This window comes from Triticum aestivum, chromosome 7A (assembly GCF_018294505.1).
Source record: "Triticum aestivum cultivar Chinese Spring chromosome 7A, IWGSC CS RefSeq v2.1, whole genome shotgun sequence".
Lineage (NCBI taxonomy): Eukaryota > Viridiplantae > Streptophyta > Magnoliopsida > Poales > Poaceae > Triticum > Triticum aestivum.
The window spans coordinates 478,792,409-478,810,215 of record NC_057812.1 but is presented as its reverse complement, the minus strand read 5'-3'; the positions used below and the strand labels follow the sequence as shown (position 1 = coordinate 478,810,215).

At 45.4% G+C, this 17,807-nt stretch overlaps 1 pseudogene; it reads left to right on the top strand.

Moving 5' to 3' along the window:
- Positions 1-526: 526 nt before the first annotated feature.
- LOC123153413 (uncharacterized) overlaps positions 527-17,807 on the top strand; it is a 150,957-nt pseudogene continuing 133,676 nt past the window's right edge.

The following is a 17,807-nucleotide window of genomic DNA, read 5'->3' as shown; positions in this document are numbered from 1 at the left end:
GCGCGAGGCCGCTCGTCGGAGGAGCTCCGGCGGCGGTGAGGCCAACGCCACCCGGGCTAGGGTTTGTGGCGGCGGCAGCGGGGCGGGGGGGGGGGGTCGCGGCTATAGGACGGGGTGCCGGCGCGTGCGTCCATGGGTGCGGGTCGCCGGCGCCGGCGCGCGCGGGGCTTTGGAGGGAGAGAAGAAGAGCGCGCAGCGCGAGCGTCGAGTGTGCCGCGCGCGGAAGCGGGCGCCGCAAATACACCGCGCGAGGTACCGCTTCCACGCGCGCGCCCAACTACTTATACCACGCGCGCGGTTATTGCGCGTCCGCTGGAGCCATCTGCCGGGTTGCGTGCGCGTTAAAACGGGCGATTTTGTGGCGCGGCGCCTGTTTAGCGCGCCTGTTGGAGATGCTCTAAGAGTTCGGTTATCGGACTCCGTCCACGCAACGTACCTGGTGAGAAGGCTAGGTTTTAGTTCCTCGCGGTTACGATTACGTACGTGGGCGGCGATCGATCCGGCCTTGAAGAGGTTGATGGCAGAGATGAGGGAGGAGACCGCGAGGGCCGAGGAGAGTGGAAGGCTGAAGACGCTGCATGAGGAGGCGGCTCACCCGAGGAGCAACTCCGACATGGAACCGGGGGCGGGGTACTTGAGGAGGAAGACAACCGAAGCCGGGGAGATGAGAGGCAGGACGGCGGTGGAAGCTGCAGGCGAGGAGGACTACGAGGCCGACATGGCTGCCAAGTTCCGCCATCGCTGGGAGGAGCGATGGTCTGGCTATTTCGGCTCCTTTGAGGACACAGGTAAGTATAAAACACTACAAGAAATGTGTTAATCCATGACGGATTTTTGGTGACGTTCTCAGAAACCGTCATGATTGATGACGGATTTGTTTGGTTCGTCATGAGATCCGTCACGGATTAATGAGATGAGAACAAACTAAACTACACTGGCGCCCTTACGATGTACCGTCACGGATACCGTCATGAATCGACCATCTGTACACCAAGCAGTCCGTCATGGATGGCTCATACTGATGTGTCACATGTGTTCTACCCACATATGTCCGCCTTAGTTTTTTTAAGTTGTTCAAACTGTCACATCCGGCCTTCTAGTGCTTTGTTTTAGGAAAACCTAATGCTGTTGCAGTGTGTCCCGACGTTGCTTTTTTAGGGGAAAAAGGACTACTACTTTTTTAGGAAAAAAAGAACTATTGCTGTTGTGTCGTCCCGACGTTGGGCTGCTCTAAGTTTTTTTTTGTACAGAAAAACATGATGGGCCTTCTGATGCTTTTTTTAGGAAAACGGAATGCTGCTGTTGCGTGTGCCGTCCCGGCGTTGGGCCGCGTTAAGTATTTTTTTCAAAGAGAAAATTTGTATGATTTCTTTAAAAAGTCTTTATCTTTAAATTAAAAAAAGGAGAAGCAGCTAAAGGCATCGAACTAGGGACCTCTCGCGCGCGCGCACACACACACACCTAAATGCTTTTATATGTTCTTATAGATAATGACCCGCAAAAAAAGTTCTTATAGATAAAATGGGCCAAGTTTTTCAGTTTTTAAAAAGGTGATTGAAACGGGGATTTGAACCACATAGCACTGAACTCTACGTTCCAATGAGCCAAATTATTATGTACAACGAGCCATGTTTTTTTAGTTTCTATAGTACATTTCACGCGTAGGCAACAATATGTTTTTTTCTTTTGCGAAAAAGCAACAATAGTTATGTAATGTACAACTTAACGTCAATGTATAGCAAACATTCATGAAATCTCCTAAATTTTCGTGTCCCTCTAATGAATTAATAACATTGTTCCATGCCCATTTATAAGAATTGTCTATTGTATTTTGATATTATTATCATTTTTTTCTAATAGGTTGCAAATAGAAGTTTCGAGTTATCCCCAAGTATCTTCTGACATTTTTATCTGTTTCTAAGATATGAGCTAAATAAAAAATAATTCCTTAAATATCTTTTTTGAAATGTTTAATCCTTATTTGACTTACATATACATGAAAATGGCAGTACCTCTGGTAACCACACATAAATGCATTTAAACCATAGAAAATATTAAATAATCTCTAAAATTATTGAAACTGCTACAGGACAAAATATATATATTATAGTACATGTGAAAATTCTATAGGAGTATGCCGCATGTTTTGATTAAAAAAAAGAACATCACATGAATAGAACACGAAGACGAGACACGAATTCTAAGCGGTTAGCACCTTCCCACTTGGCAACTTGTCAAGGTGTATCAAAAAAAGTTATGTGTGCATACGAAAAATGTATAATGACTATTTGATAAAGTTCACATGTATTTTTAAAAAAGTAAAGTGAAAATGATAAAAATACAAAAAAAGTGAACTGAAAAAATTCAAAAAGTTTCTTAAAATCATGTACATTCATTCACGACCACAAGCACACAATTATTGTGTATATGCATTTGTGTTTTTTAAGAGAAAAATATTTTAAAAAATGAAAATGTATGTTAAAAAATTATTATGTGATATTAATATAAATTCTAGAAATGTGTTAAAATAGCTCAACTTCTATTAAAAATAAATATGTTTCTTCAAATGCCAGAGTGATTTTAAACTATAAGTTTTTAGTACATGTTGAACATTTTCTTAGAACACGTTGAACATTCGTTTGCAATATTTAAGTCAATACGTGTATTTCTAGGCATTTAACCGATATAATTCAATTTTGAATTGCGAGTGCATTAGGAAGTTGGAAAAATGGGCTGAACTTTTTTACCTATGTTAATAAGTCTTTATTTAGGGGTGCCAATTTTTGGAGGCCGGGCTCCAGTGAGCATGATATTTTGAAAATATGAAAAAGTGTGTTTAAAAGTTTCAAAAAAATATGAAAAAAACATGGAATCATATATGTATTCCGCAAGAATGTGTTCAATTTCGTCGAAAAATGTTGTGATTTGTAGGCTGTACAAAAAAAACAAATTTCTGGCCCAATAACAAAAGTAAAAGGCCCATTTGAAAATGCACATTTGTCTTTTTTCTATACGCCAAATGTAAACGTATAATTATGTGAAATTTTGCATATATATAGTACATGTGCATGTGTGCTCACAAAATAAATTTGGATTTTTTCACGATCCGAGATAATAAAATTTGTAAACAAGCTCACCGGAGCTCGGCCTCCATTGGCATTTTTCGTATATTTAGGCCTTATCCAAAAAGAGAGGAGGAATTCCAAACATCATGGTGCCAAGACTCGACCATGAACATGTAGCTTATCGGCATTTTTGATTTACAAAATTTATACCATGTCTGAAAAACATGAAACCTGATATGGTGTTATCATATTTATGATCCCCATAGAGTGTGATGAAAATTTCAGAAGGTTTCACAGAAGTTATGACGTACACTACTTGGAACCAGAACATATGTAAGGAAGAATCGTGGGTTTGGGAGGGAACGTGTCAGGTTTCAAGGCGAAGTGTTGGTTGCTTTAGTGTTTCACATTGAATTTTTTTCTACGCTCAACATACACCATCACATGTTCCGTGTCAACATTTCACACTTTTTGGAGTTTGTTTGCAATACTTAAGAAATTAAGTGTATTTACATGCATCACATGATCCATGTTAACATTTCACACTTTTTGGAGTTTAAATTTATTATTTTTGTTAATGAGTCTATGTTTAGGCTTTAACCAAGAAAAGAGGAGGAATTTCAAACATCAGGGTGCCAAGACTCGACCCCAAACATGTAGCTTATCATGTTGTAGTCTATAAAATTTAAACTAAGTTTGAAAACACACGAAACCTGGCATGGTGTCACCATATGATCCTTAGAGAGTGTGGTAAAACTTTGAGAAGGTTTCACAAAATTTATGGCGTACACTACTTGGAAAGTGGAACATCTTCGAGGAAGAATCATGGTTTCAAGAGGAGAAATTTTGCCAAGCATATGCACCCATTATGTTATTTCATGATAAATTACATGATTTTGATCTCTTTAAGATATATTATCCTTCCCCCCTATAGGTTGCAAATAGAAGTTTCAATTCTTCACAAAAACTTTTGAAACATTGTTCCATTTTGGGATATGACCTAAACATATACACTTGAATATCTACTTCAAAAGATTATATAACTTTTTTCACACAAATGTAGTTCGAAGTGGAATGATTTTCAATACACATGTGAAAGTTCATTAAACAATAGAAAAAATATATCATTTGGATTTTTTTGAAACTCCTAAAAACATATATTTAGCATACCTAATGTAAAAATGTATTGGGGTACATAAGATATTTTTTGCAAGTTACTACTTCACACGTATAGCTTATTTAGTTATTGGGAAATATGAAACAAAAATGTAAAAGTTACTCGCTGTTGGGCTGAAAGCAGAAAAAGCCCATTATACCTCTCAGTCGAGGGGCGATCCAACTTGAGTGAAATCGTGCCCTCTGGTTGGTCGAACCAACATGCCCACGGATCGCCAATTTCAACCGTTCGATTTTCCAAGATCCGATGGATGGCGTGCAAACCCTATCCTATCTTCTTTCTCCCCTACCCCCGCACCCACCAACTCCTCTTCCGCCGAGAAATCAGCCGCCATTCCTCCTAGCCTCTTCTCCAAGTGCCTCCCATCTCGCTGGTCGCATCTCGGCGTTCCGAAACGGACCACCACCGTGTGCCAGACGACCGAGGGCCCAGCCGTCGATGCTTCTTGTCGACCCGTTGCGCCGGCCTCTAGGAGGAAGACTTCTATGGTGATCCCGACGTCATCTGCGCCGAGGCCGCCCTCGTCCTCTTCTCCTTCAAAATCAATTCATTACTATCCAGCCCCTGCTCTTCTTGATCTCCGCTGCCCATTCTCCAATTCATCCCCCTTTCCTTGCAGGTCTTGGAGCTCGGAGGCCGCAGTAAGGGAAGGAGCGCCACCATGAAGTGCAGACACCCCAACAACCGGCGGGGCGTCGCGCTGGGCCACCAAGAGGCGTGGGGCTTCGTTGACCCTATGCCGAGGAGATGTGCTGACCCGTCGCGTAGATCTTTGTAGTGGTGGCCCCAGCCATCGATGGCCAATCACTGCAACGACCTCCTATCTCGACTGGCGGCGGTCAGTGTTGTGGACTACGGGGGTCGATGTCGTCGTCGGTCAGTGTTTTCCCCATCCACCGTGCATGCTGGAGGTCAATGGCATAGGGGCGATGACATGCTCGTCATCCCCTCCCACCGCTGCTTATCTGGTGTACACAGATGGCGTCGATGTGTGCTAAGATTGGAAAAGGGCGGCCATGGAGGGATGGATGTGCAGGATCTCCGGCGAGCGCTGGGTGATGACAAGGGGGTGGCAATGGTTGCATAGTGCTTTAGGGAGTAATTTGCAATTTTATTTTTTGTGGTGCACATTTTGATTTTGGTGGCATTTGTCATTTATTTTTGTTGAGTGATATGGCCTGAGTTATTAAAAAAATAACTGATGTGACGAAAATGTTAATTTTTTAGGGATGAAAATGTTAATTATGGATATTGTTGGATAGAATTTATGGGATGAAGACATCAGTTTGAGATAAGATTATTGGGCCGATTATGAAATGTGCCATAACTAAAACTAGTGGCTTGTAACCCTCATTGGGCCAATCTTCACATAGGCCGAAACCAAAATACTGGGCCAGAATCCTAAGTGGGCCGATAACCTTATGGACTGCCATCTCAGATCCATGTTGGCTCCCACGTCAGATGATGACATGGCATGCACGTTAACGATGTTAACGGCATGGCATCCATGATGGTGCATTTCTGTCATCGGTGGGGATCACATCCATGACAACTTTGGTAATCTGTCATGGAGTGCACCATGGTGAAATTATGACGCAATATACATGACGGATTTCAAATTCGTCATGGACGTCCACCCTGACAGTTTTGTGCCCACCTATGATGGTTCATCTCCGTCATGGATTAACAGATTTCTTGTAGTGAAAAGAATTAACTTCCTCTTCCTAACCCTAGATATTTCGTTCATGTAAATAGATTTTCAAACTTGCGGACTACATACATTATATTGATGCATATATGTATGCAGCGCTTATTCCCCCGATGCGTTTCACGGATGAACCACCTGGGCCACGAGACTTCGCATGCTCCTACATGCACACTCTCAACGTCTTCTCAATCAAGCTTGCTGAACTACATCGGGATTTAGCATGGCCATTGCATGTGTTCGGCATCGTCGCCGCACGCGACACTCTGGATCACAATCGTAATATCATCTTCCATCGCACCAAGGATAACTGGCAAATCATCCACCAGGAGGTTTGTGTTCGAATTCGTTGCTTCCCACAAGATTTTTCTGGTACATCTTCATATTGTAGTCTAAGTTGACTAAAGTTTGCATTTCTCTGGCTAACAAGCAATTAATATGCTCATGTTCGCTGTGAATCATATAAGCACCTAACCTTGAGGCCAAACTGCACCACATATACTCCCTCCGTTCCTAAATACAAATCTTTTTAGATATTCCACTATGGACTACATACGGATCAAAATGAATGAATCTACACTCTAAAATATGTCTATATACATCCGTATGTAGTTTGTAGTCAAATCTCTACAAAGACTTATATTTAGAAACGGAGGAAGTAGTTTTCTAAGTTGACTAAAGTTTGCATTTGAGTATGATCTTTGGTGCATCTCTGGTGTCACTATGGTGCACGTTTTCAGGTATAGAGGAGTTTTATGGAACAATAGTGCATGGCATATGCATGCACATTTTCACTCTTCACTTATTATATATTTAAACTGGTTCTATAGATCTAAAGGGTTCTCAAGATTTAACATGCTTCAAGATCAAACTCAAATTCATGTCGAATTTTGTGCCCCATGGGTCATTTTTGTGTCACCGACATATTTCTAATTGCCATTGTTCTAGTTACTTTCACTTGATATATGTCTCATATTTTTTTAACTTTTACGAGGACTTATACACGTCTTCTTATTAATCATTAAGGAGGGGCTATATATCAGCATTACTCGGTTAACTAATCATTGTGTGCATGCAGGATCCCTACCTAGAATTGACAGGTCCTATCCGTGGTATCGTGGTGATTGATCCTGTGAAATTTGAGGTTGTGTTGAAAGTGAAGGGCTCCACTGAATCTGAGGACAAAGATTTAAGCTTTCTGGTTGTGCGGTACTTTAGTGGCGGTAGTGAGAGTCGGTCACTTGTGATCAACAAAATCAGGACTAAGGCCAACTCCACCGCATGACCCCAAATAGACGTCCGCTTTGTCCGAATTTCGTCCATTTGGGGTGGGATTTGGGGTCGTGTCCGGGCGTGTCCTGGGATGCGGTGGCCGTGCGCCCAGCACGCGGCCGCATCTATTTGCCTCATTCTGTCTGTGTGTCTATTTAAAAAACCAAAAGAACGTTTCAAATGCCAAGCCCTAGTTCAGGCCAGCGGTCTACACGTCCATCGCCGCCATCAGCCAGCGGCCGGCAACACAGTCAGCCTCCAAAATGAATAGTTGTCCTCGCCGGCAACGCAGCCGGCCATCAAAATGAATGTTTTCTCGCCGGCACACAGCCAACGACCCAGCGGGCGGGCGGCACCCATGCCAGCCTCCAAAAAGAACGGCCATGGCTGATCGGATGACCTAGTTCAGGCCTTCGGCTTCGAGCATCTCCTTCTGCTTGGCCTCGAACCAAGCCCTCGTCTTATCGCTCATCTTCGACAAGTCCACGCTCATGATCGCAAGGGCCACCTCCTTCGCTTTGGTGGCAGCGTTCGTGGCATCGATGTCGAGCTACCACTGCCTGGCCTTGACGTTGTCGGCCTCGATGTCGAGCTGCCTTTGCCGGGCCGCCTCCTTCATGTCGATCTTCCTCCTCTTAGCCGCCTCCTCCATCTCAAGCTTCTTTCTTTGAAGGTCTAGGTATTGCTTCATTTGCTCCTCCTTGCTTTGCCGCTTCTTCTCGTCCCTCACATCCTTTTGGGACATCATGCCATGCAAAGTGTCATGCAATGCCATGGATGAGGCATCACGTATGTCATCAACCTTGGAGTTGGTCTTGCCCCTCGGCCTCTTCAAGGCCTCGCCATCTCCACCTCCGACGTACTTGGCCGTCTTTAGTCCTCTCTTCCTTTGTAGTTCACGGTATTGGTCCTTGAACTTAGGGAAATTGTTGATGATCGTCCAACAATGTGTAAGAGTGAATGGCTTGTCATTGTGCCGGGCCTTGAATGCCTCCAAAGATTGAAATGCCTAAATCACATGATCAACAACAAGTGAACATGCAAACATATACATGGCCAAAGTGTCATGCCCGTAGCAAGGAAAGGGCTAGGAAGAGGAGAGCATACCATGTCCCCAACGCCGAGACCACTCACGGGCCGTGCTTCAACGCTCTCAAATGCGGCGCAATACTTGTTGCACTCTTGTTGGATGAACAACCATCTCTTTTGAATCGAGCCGATGCCACGGTTGCTTGTAAATTGGTAGGGCTCAAACATCTTCCTTTCATGGAATGTTTTGTGGACTCTCATCCAAAAAACAATGCCCTTTTGTTGTGCGCCGGTCCTCGGATCTTGGCTAATCTCCATCCAAGCTTGGCGAATCAACTTGTCCTCATCTTGTGTGTATGAACCCGTGCGAATGCTCTTCCTCTTCTTTTGTGCTTCCGCTCTTTGGGTGAGCTCGTCGATGAACAATGGCTCGCCACTAATATCAACGTCATTGCCTTCTTCTTCATCACCGTCACCTTCAACATAGATGTCATCGTCTTCATGCCACGAGTCACCATGGTCGTAGTCAGCACGGTCGTCGGACTCTTCATCGGGCACATACAGGGCGCGGCCATCCTGACTTTGGGTCTCCTCGGGGTCGTAGGCACATCCATGCCCACCCTCAAAGATAACGTCCTCCATGTACTGGTTGTAGAAGGGGTCGTCGACCGTTGGCGTTGGTGTTGACATTCCGTCAAACAAGACACGGGGGGGGGGGGGGCATGGTGCCCGTGAACGGTGCTCGTGCTTGCTTTCTTTGCATCTCGACGGACGCCCGACCGCCGCTACTGGATCCAGGCGTGACGTTGAGGTCGATGATGGCCGTGGGACGCGGTGTGGACGGCGCGAACAAGCCCACGTCCAGCGACCCCGAGAAACGGGTCTGGCTGTCGTGCCTTGGCAGAGGAAAGTCGGGTGACATGGGTGCGGTCCACGATGTCGGTGATTGGCAGTGCGGAGGCCGGGCGACCGACGAGCCTGTGCTCGCGGGGCCAGCGGCCGCTGCAGGGAACCCGGCCGGACGGCCCATGCCAAGCATGAGGATGGCGTGCGCTTTGTTGACGAGGTCCTCCTTCTCGTCGGTAGAGGCCTTGCGTCGCGCGGCCTCCAGCTCCTCGCGCTGGGCGGCGAACTTGGCCGCGGCGGCATTGACCTTGACGACCGCTCTCCGTTCCCTCCTCTTCGCCGATTCCGCGTCCAACTTGGCTATATCCTCTGGCGTGCACTCCGACCGCGGCTTCCTTGGCGCCTTGGCCGCCTTCTTCTTCACCATTGTGGGCGGGTCGACGGCCAGGCCGCCAGAATTCGGCGGGGCGTCAGCCATGGACGGGGGAGAGAGGGGGTGGGCGGGAGGGACGTGGGAGGGTTTGTGGAAAATGGCGCCAAATGGTCGTGGGGGGTTTGGTTTCTCCCACCGACAGGCGGGCCAGGGGAGGACAAGCGCGCGCATCCCGCCCGTCCGCGCGCTGTCCGTTTCACCCCAAAACTGGCGCAAACTTGGACCACGGATGGGTCAAAAGCGGACACAAAGCGGACAAATATCCGTTTGTAGTCGCGCGCTGGGCCGTCTGGTTTGTCCATTTTACCCCAAACGGACGAGGGCGGACAGGATAGGGTCGCGTGGTGGAGTTAGCCTAACAAGCTTAGCACACTAGAGTTGACATTCAGCCACATTGTTCGCTCCGTGGAGGCCACGATTAGTGTGAGAGTGATTGGTGGTCCATGGTCGGATGGGTTTCGAGGTGTATTTACCGCTACCACTAGCAGCATAAATCACATGAAGTTCTTGTTGCTTTCTTTTAGAAACTGTAAGTTTCTTGTCAAGTCTGATGGAATGATCTTGCTGTCATGATGTGTTGTTTGCGTCGAACTCGATGGTGAACTCGGGGTTTTCGTCATGGCACGACATGAAGACGAGGAGAAAGTTGATCAGAGTGATGATAATGTTTTTACACCTAAGAAAGCCGGTAGAAGCCATAATATCCTCAAGATTGGGTCGTGCGAGATGGAAGTCGTGAAGGAAATATGCCCTAGAGGCAATAATAAAGTTATTATTTATTTCCTTATATCATGATAAATTTTTATTATTCATGCTAGAATTGTATTAACCAGAAACATAATACATGTGTGAATACATAGACAAACAGATTGTCACTAGTATGCCTCTACTTGACTAGCTCGTTGATCAAAGATGGTTATGTTTCCTAACCATAGACATGAGTTGTCATTTGATTAACAGGGTCACATCATTAGGAGAATGATGTGATTGACATGACCCATTCCATTAGCTTAGCACCCGATCATTTAGTATGTTGCTATTGCTTTCTTCATGACTTATACATGTTCCTATGACTATGAGATTATGCAACTCCCGTTTACCAGAGGAACACTTTGTGTGCTACCAAACGTCACAACGTAACTGGGTGATTATAAAGGTGCTCTACAGGTGTCTCCAAAGGTACTTGTTGGGTTGGCGTATTTTGAGATTAGGATTTGTCACTCCGATCGTCGGAGAGGTATCTCTGGGCCCTCTCGGTAATGCACACCACTTAAGCCTTGCAAGCATTGCAACTAAAGAGTTAATTGCGAGATGATGTATTACAGAACGAGTAAAGAGACTTGCCGGTAACGAGATTGAACTAGCTATTGAGATACCGATGATTGAATCTCGGGCAAGTAACATACCGATGACAAAGGGAACAACGTATGTTGTTATGCGGTTTGACCGATAAAGATCTTCGTAGAATATGTAGGAGCCAATATGAGCATCCAGGTTCCGCTATTGGCTATTGACCGGAGACGTGTCTCGGTCATGTCTACATAGTTCTCGAACCCGTAGGGTCCGCACGGTTAACGTTATGATGACAGTTATATTATGAGTTTATATGTTTTGATGTACCGAAGGTTGTTCGGAGTCCCGGATGTGATCACGGACATGACGAGGAGTCTCAAAATGGTCGAGACATGAAGATTGATATATTGGAAGCCTATGTTTGGATATCGGAAGTGTTCCGGGTGAAATCGGGATTTTACCGGAGTACCGGGAGGTTACCGGAACCCCCGGGAGGTAAATGTGCCTTAGTGGGCCTTTACGGAGAAGAGGAGAGGCGGCCAGGGCTGGGCCGTGCGCCCCTCCCCCCTAGTCTGAATAGGACAAGGAGAGGGTGGTGGCGCCTCCCCTTTCCTTCTCTCCCTTCTCTTTCCCCCTCCCGAATCATATTCCAACTTGGAAAGGGGGGGGGGTCCTACTCCCGATGGGAGTAGGACTCCTCCTGGCGCGCCCTCTCCCTGGCCGGCCGCACCCCCTTGCTCCTTTATATACGGGGGCAGGGGGCACCCCATAGACACAATAATTGATCAAGTTGATCTTTTAGCCGTGTGCGGTGCCCCCCTTCACCATAGTCCACCTCGATAATACTATAGCGGTGCTTAGGCGAAGCCCTGCGTCGGTAGAACATCAACATCGTCACCATGCCGTCATGCTCACGAAACTCTCCCTCAACACTCGGCTGGATCGGAGTTCGAGGGACGTCATCGAGCTGAACGTGTGCTGAACTCGGAGGTGCCGTGCGTTCGGTACTTGATCGGTCGAATCATGAAGATGTACGACTACATCAACCGCGTTGTGCTAATGCTTCCGCTTTCGGTCTACGAGGGTACGTGGACAACACTCTCCCCTCTCGTTGTTGTGCATCATCATGATCTTGCGTGTGCGTAGGATTTTTTTTTTGAAATTACTACGTTCCCAATAGTGGTATCAGAGCCAGGTTTTATGCTTAGATGTCATATGCACGAGTAGAACACAAGTGAGTTGTGGGCGATATAAGTCATACTGCTTACCAGCATGTCATACTTTGGTTCGGCGGTATTGTTGGATGAAGCGGCCCGGACCGACATTACGCGTACACTTACGCGAGACTGGTTCTACCGACGTGCTTTGCACAAAGGTGGCTGGCGGGTGTCAGTTTCTCCAACTTTAGTTGAACCAAGTGTGGCTACGCCCGGTCCTTGCGAATGTTAAAACAGCACCAACTTGACAAACTATCGCTGTGGTTTTGATGCGTAGGTAAGAACGGTTCTTGCTAAGCCCGTAGCATCCACGTAAAACTTGCAACAACAAAGTAGAGGACGTCTAACTTGTTTTTGCAGGGCATGTTGTGATGTGATATGGTCAAGACATGATGGTAAATTTTATTGTATGAGATGATCATGTTTTGTAACCGAGTTATCGACAACTGGCAAGAGCCATATGGTTGTCGCTTTATTGTATGCAATGCAATCGCCCTGCAATGCTTTAGTTTATCACTAAGCGGTAGAGATAGTCATGGAAGCATAAGTTTGGCGAGACGACAACGATGCTACGATGGAGATCAAGGTGTCGCGCCGGTGACGATGGTGATCATGACGGTGCTTCGGAGATGGAGATCACAAGCACAAGATGATGATGGCCATATCATATCACTTATATTGATTGCATGTGATGTTTATCTTTTATGCATCTTATCTTGCTTTGATTGACGGTAGTATTATAAGATGATCTCTCACCAAATTTCAAGATAATAGTGTTTTCCCTGAGTATGCACCGTTGCCAAAGTTCGTCGTGCTGAGACACCACGTGATGATCGGGTGTGATAAGCTCTACGTCCATCTACAACGGGTGCAAGCCAGTTTTGCACACGCAGAATACTCAGGTTAAACTTGACGAGCCTAGCATATGCAGATATGGCCTCGGAACATTGAGACCGAAAGGTCGAGCGTGAATCATATAGTAGATATGATCAACATAGTGATGTTCACCATTGAAAACTACTCCATTTCACATGATGATCGGTTATGATTTAGTTGATTTGGATCACGTGATCACTTAGAAGATTAGAGGGATGTCTTTCTAAGTGGGAGTTCTTAAGTAATATGATTAATTGAACTTAAATTTATCATGAACTTAGTACCTAATAGTATCTTGCTTGTCTATGCTGATTGTAGATAGATGGCTCATGCTGTTGTTCCATTGAATTTTAATGCGTTCCTTGAGAAAGCAAAGTTGAAAGATGATGGTAGCAATTACACGGACTGGGTCCGTAACTTGAGAATTATCCTCATTGCTGCTCAGAAGAATTATGTCATGGAAGCACCGCTAGGTGTACCACCTGCGCCAGCAACTGCAGACATTGTGAATGCCTGGCAGTCACGTGTTGATGACTACTCGATAGTTCAGTGTGCCATGCTTTACGGCTTAGAGCCGGGACTTCAACGACGTTTTGAACGTCATGGAGCATATGAGATGTTCCAGGAGTTGAAGTTAATATTTCAAAAGAATGCCTGGATTGAGAGATATGAAGTCTCCAATAAGTTCTATAGCTGCAAGATGGAGGAAAATAGTTTTGTCAGTGAGCATATACTCAAGATGTCTGGGTACTGCAATCACTTGATTCAACTGGGAGTTAATCTTCCAGATGATAGCGTCATTGACAGAATTCTCCAATCACTTCCACCAAGCTACAAGAGCTTCATGATGAACTATAATATGCAAGGGATGGATAAGACAATTCCCGAGCTCTTCGCAATGCTAAAAGCTGCAGAGGTAGAAATCAAGAAGGAGCATCAAGTGTTGATGGTCAGTAAGACCACCAGTTTCAAGAAGGGCAAAGGGAAGAAGAAGGGGAACTTCAAAAAGAACAACAAGCAAGTTGCTTCTCAGGAGAAGAAACCCAAGTCTGGACCTAAGCCTAAGACTGATTGCTTCTACTACAAGCAGACTGGTCACTGGAAGCGGAACTGCCCCAAGTATTTGGCGGATAAGAAGGATGGCAAGGTGAACAAAGGTATATGTGATATACATGTTATTGATGTGTACCTTACTAGAGCTCACAGTAGCACCTAGGTATTTGATACTGGTTCTATTGCTAATATTTGCAACTCGAAACAGGGACTACGGATTAAGCGAACACTGGCAAAGGACGAGGTGACGATGCGTGTGGGAAATGGTTCCAAAGTCAATGTGATCGCGGTCGGCACGCTACCTCTACATCTACCTTCGAGATTAGTATTAGACCTAAATAATTGTTATTTGGTGCCAGTGTTGAGCATGAACATTATATCTAGATCTTGTTTGATGCAAGACGACTATTCATTTAAATCAGAGAATAATGGTTGTTCTATTTATATGAGTAACATCTTTTATGGTCATGCACCCTTGAAGAGTGGTCTATTTTTGATGAATCTCGATAGTAGTGATACACATATTCATAATGTTGAAGCCAAAAGATGCAGAGTTGATAATGATAGTGCAACTTATTTGTGGCACTGCCGTTTAGGTCATATCGGTGTAAAGCTCATGAAGAAAGTCCATACTGATGGACTTTTGGAACCACTTGATTATGAATCACTTGGTACTTGTGAACCGTGCCTCATGGGCAAGATGACTAAAACGCCGTTCTCCGGAACTATGGAGAGAGCAACAGAATTGTTGGAAATCATACATATTGATGTATGTGGTCCGATGAATGTTGAGGCTCGTGGCGGATTGAAAGTGCGTTATATCGACTAGAGGGGGGGTGAATAGGCGATTTTTATGAAAGTCTTCAAAACATGGAAGTTATGAAGACAAACGATAGGAATAAACCTATTACCCTGCAGCGGAAGGTAGACTACACTAGGCAAGACATAGTCAAGTATTCAATAGAGTGAAAGCACAATGACTAATAGCAGCAATGTAGTAAGGATCAGGTAGGAAGATATTGTGAAGCCACACAGAACATGCAGTCACTCAGTGAAGACAAAAGATAGTGCGAACATACAATGACTTCACAAGGAGTAACAGTAAGTAAAGGGAAGGGAAGATGAAACCAGTGACTCGCTGAAGACAATGATTTGTTGGACCAGTTCCAGTTGCTGTGACAACTGTATGTCTGGTTAGGGCGACTAGGTATTTAAACCTTAGGACACACAGTCCCGGACACCCAGTCCTGAACACGCATGTCAGGACACCCAGTCCTCATTGTATTCCCCTTGAGCTAAGGTCACACAGACCTCGCCCAATCACTCTGGTAAGTCTTCAAGGTAGACTCCCAAACCTTCACAGACTTCGTTCACCGGCAATCCACAATGTCTCTTGGATGCTCAGAATGCGACGCCTAACCGTCTGGAGAATGCACAGTCCTCAAGTGTAATAAGTCTTCAGGTCACACAGACAAGAAGACTTAAGTGATGCCTAATTCTCTTTGGCTCTGGGTGGTTAGGGCTTTATCCTCGCAAGGAATTCTCTCTCAAATGCTTCGAGGTGGGTTGCTCTCAAACGACAAAAGCCGTACTCTGAATCTGAGCAGCCAACCATTTATGGTTGTAGGGGGTGGGCTATTTATAGCCACTTGGCAACCCGACCTGATTTGTCTGAAATGACCCTGGATCACTAAGGAACTGACACGTGTTCCAACGGTCAGATTTCAAACTCACACGACAACTTTACTTGGGCTTCAAGCAAAGCCGACTTGCCCGACTCTGGACAAGATTCGCTCTCGAAGTCTTCACTCGAAGACATAGGTTTTGTTTAAGCATCACTTCTGTCATTCTGACTGGTTCTCTTGGACCCCACTTAACAGTACGGTGGTTCCTATGACTCAACACAGAAAAAGAGAACTACGAAAGATCTAAGTCTTCGAGCTCCATAGGCTTCATGTGGTGTCTTCTCTTGTCATAGTCTTCAATGTGAATATCTTCATATACCACCTTTGACTTCAATGTCTTCATACATTTTTAGGGGTCATCTCTGGTAGGAAAACCGAATCAATGAAGGACTTCTACCTGTGTTATCCTGCAATTCTCACAAACACATTAGTCCCTCAAGTAGGTTTGTCGTCAATACTCCAAAACCAACTAGGGGTGGCACTAGATGCACTTACAATCTCCCCCTTTTTGGTGATTGATGACAAACTAGTTGAAGTTTTCAACGGGGAATATAATCTGTGAAATTGTAAAGGATAAGGAATTGTCTTCATAAGTTGCAAGGGATCCCCCTGAAGATGTGCATATAAGTAATTTGCTTTTGGAATGCAAATGCACATGGCAGGTTGTACTTGTGGAGATCCACTTCAACTTATGATGACAATCCACTATGCATGTGAAAGTATATGAAGATAATGACATGCATAATGGAAAATGGACGTCTGCAGAATGATCTAAGTGCGGAATTTATCGTCGCACATGCGGAATTTATCATCGCAACACAAGGTGGCAGATAAGTAGCAGACGACCATCGAGTTTAAGTGTTACAACTCAAAGAACCAAATGTAGCAAAACGAGAGTTGTAAGCACGATGCAAAATATAAAGTACTCGCCCATATGGACCCGCTTGAAGACTATAAACCTCATATGCTTCTCCCCCTTTTGTCAGTAAGGACCAAAAAGGTTTGAAGACATAGAGCATCTACTCGTTCCCAAGAGGAGTAGGTGAAGCAGCAGGGTCGTTGGTGGTGTTTGGCGGTGCTGAAGAGCTTGGAGCAGAGTCGAAGCGTGCTGAAGGAGGTGGCGGTGAAGTAGCATCGTCTTCATCCTCGATCACTCTGGCATTCACAGTTGCAGCAGAGGAAGAGAACTCAGAGTCTTCAAGGGATGGAGTTCGTCGCAGCACTGCCCTTCGAGGAGGTGTGGAGTCAAACTTGAATCGCTCAGTGAAGCCATCCTCTTGAAGATCATCTTCAGAACACATCATCGTTAGCCCTTTCCATATGCGGCGAGAGGTTTCATGGGCAACAAAAGCATTCTTGGTGGCAAGATTGCGAATGCGATTAACATCCACCAAGAGGCTTTGCATCTGACGCTTCAGCCATTCATGATGCCTATCCTATTTCTGATGAAGAGCCACAAGAATCTCTCGATCGTTGAGAACACGAGTGCGCTTCTTGGGTCGTGGAGCAGTTGTACTATCAGTGGCTTCAGTGAGAGCAGGATGCGGTGCACGTGTAGTGCCAGCCAAAGGATACACACGAGTTACGGCTTCCACGCCTTTAACGTTCTGAGTGAAACTTTGATGCTCTGCATTTTGAAGACTTAGGGGTTCCTTGGCAGGCTCAGGATAGATGGCTTCAATCGACATATCCACATCAGGCAGAAAAATCCGATGATTGCGAGCAGATGGCTGATATGAGATAGTGGAGTGAAGTTTGATCAGCCGCATGACCCATGGGGCATAGAACTTCAAGCCAAACAAATCAGAGCCTGATGCAGCAAGTTGGCGAATGAAGAAATCCTGTGTATTGAAGCATTTTCCATGAAGAATGTAGAAGACCAAAGTCTTCATTGGACCTTCCAGCTTGGCATGGGGAGAATGTCCTTTGATTGGCCAGAGAGTTCGCCTTATGATGTGATAAATGGTTCTTGGCAGATACTCAAGGTCTTGAACGAAGAACTCTTTGGGATATGCAGCGTCTTGAGGTAATGGCTTCATCATACTGAGCATCTGACTCATGTTAGGTTCAGGCTTCTGAAAGATGCTCTCCATAGCTCCACTGTGAAGTTGACAGCCAGATTCGTAGAGATCTCCGGGAGTGGGCAGACCAGTGAG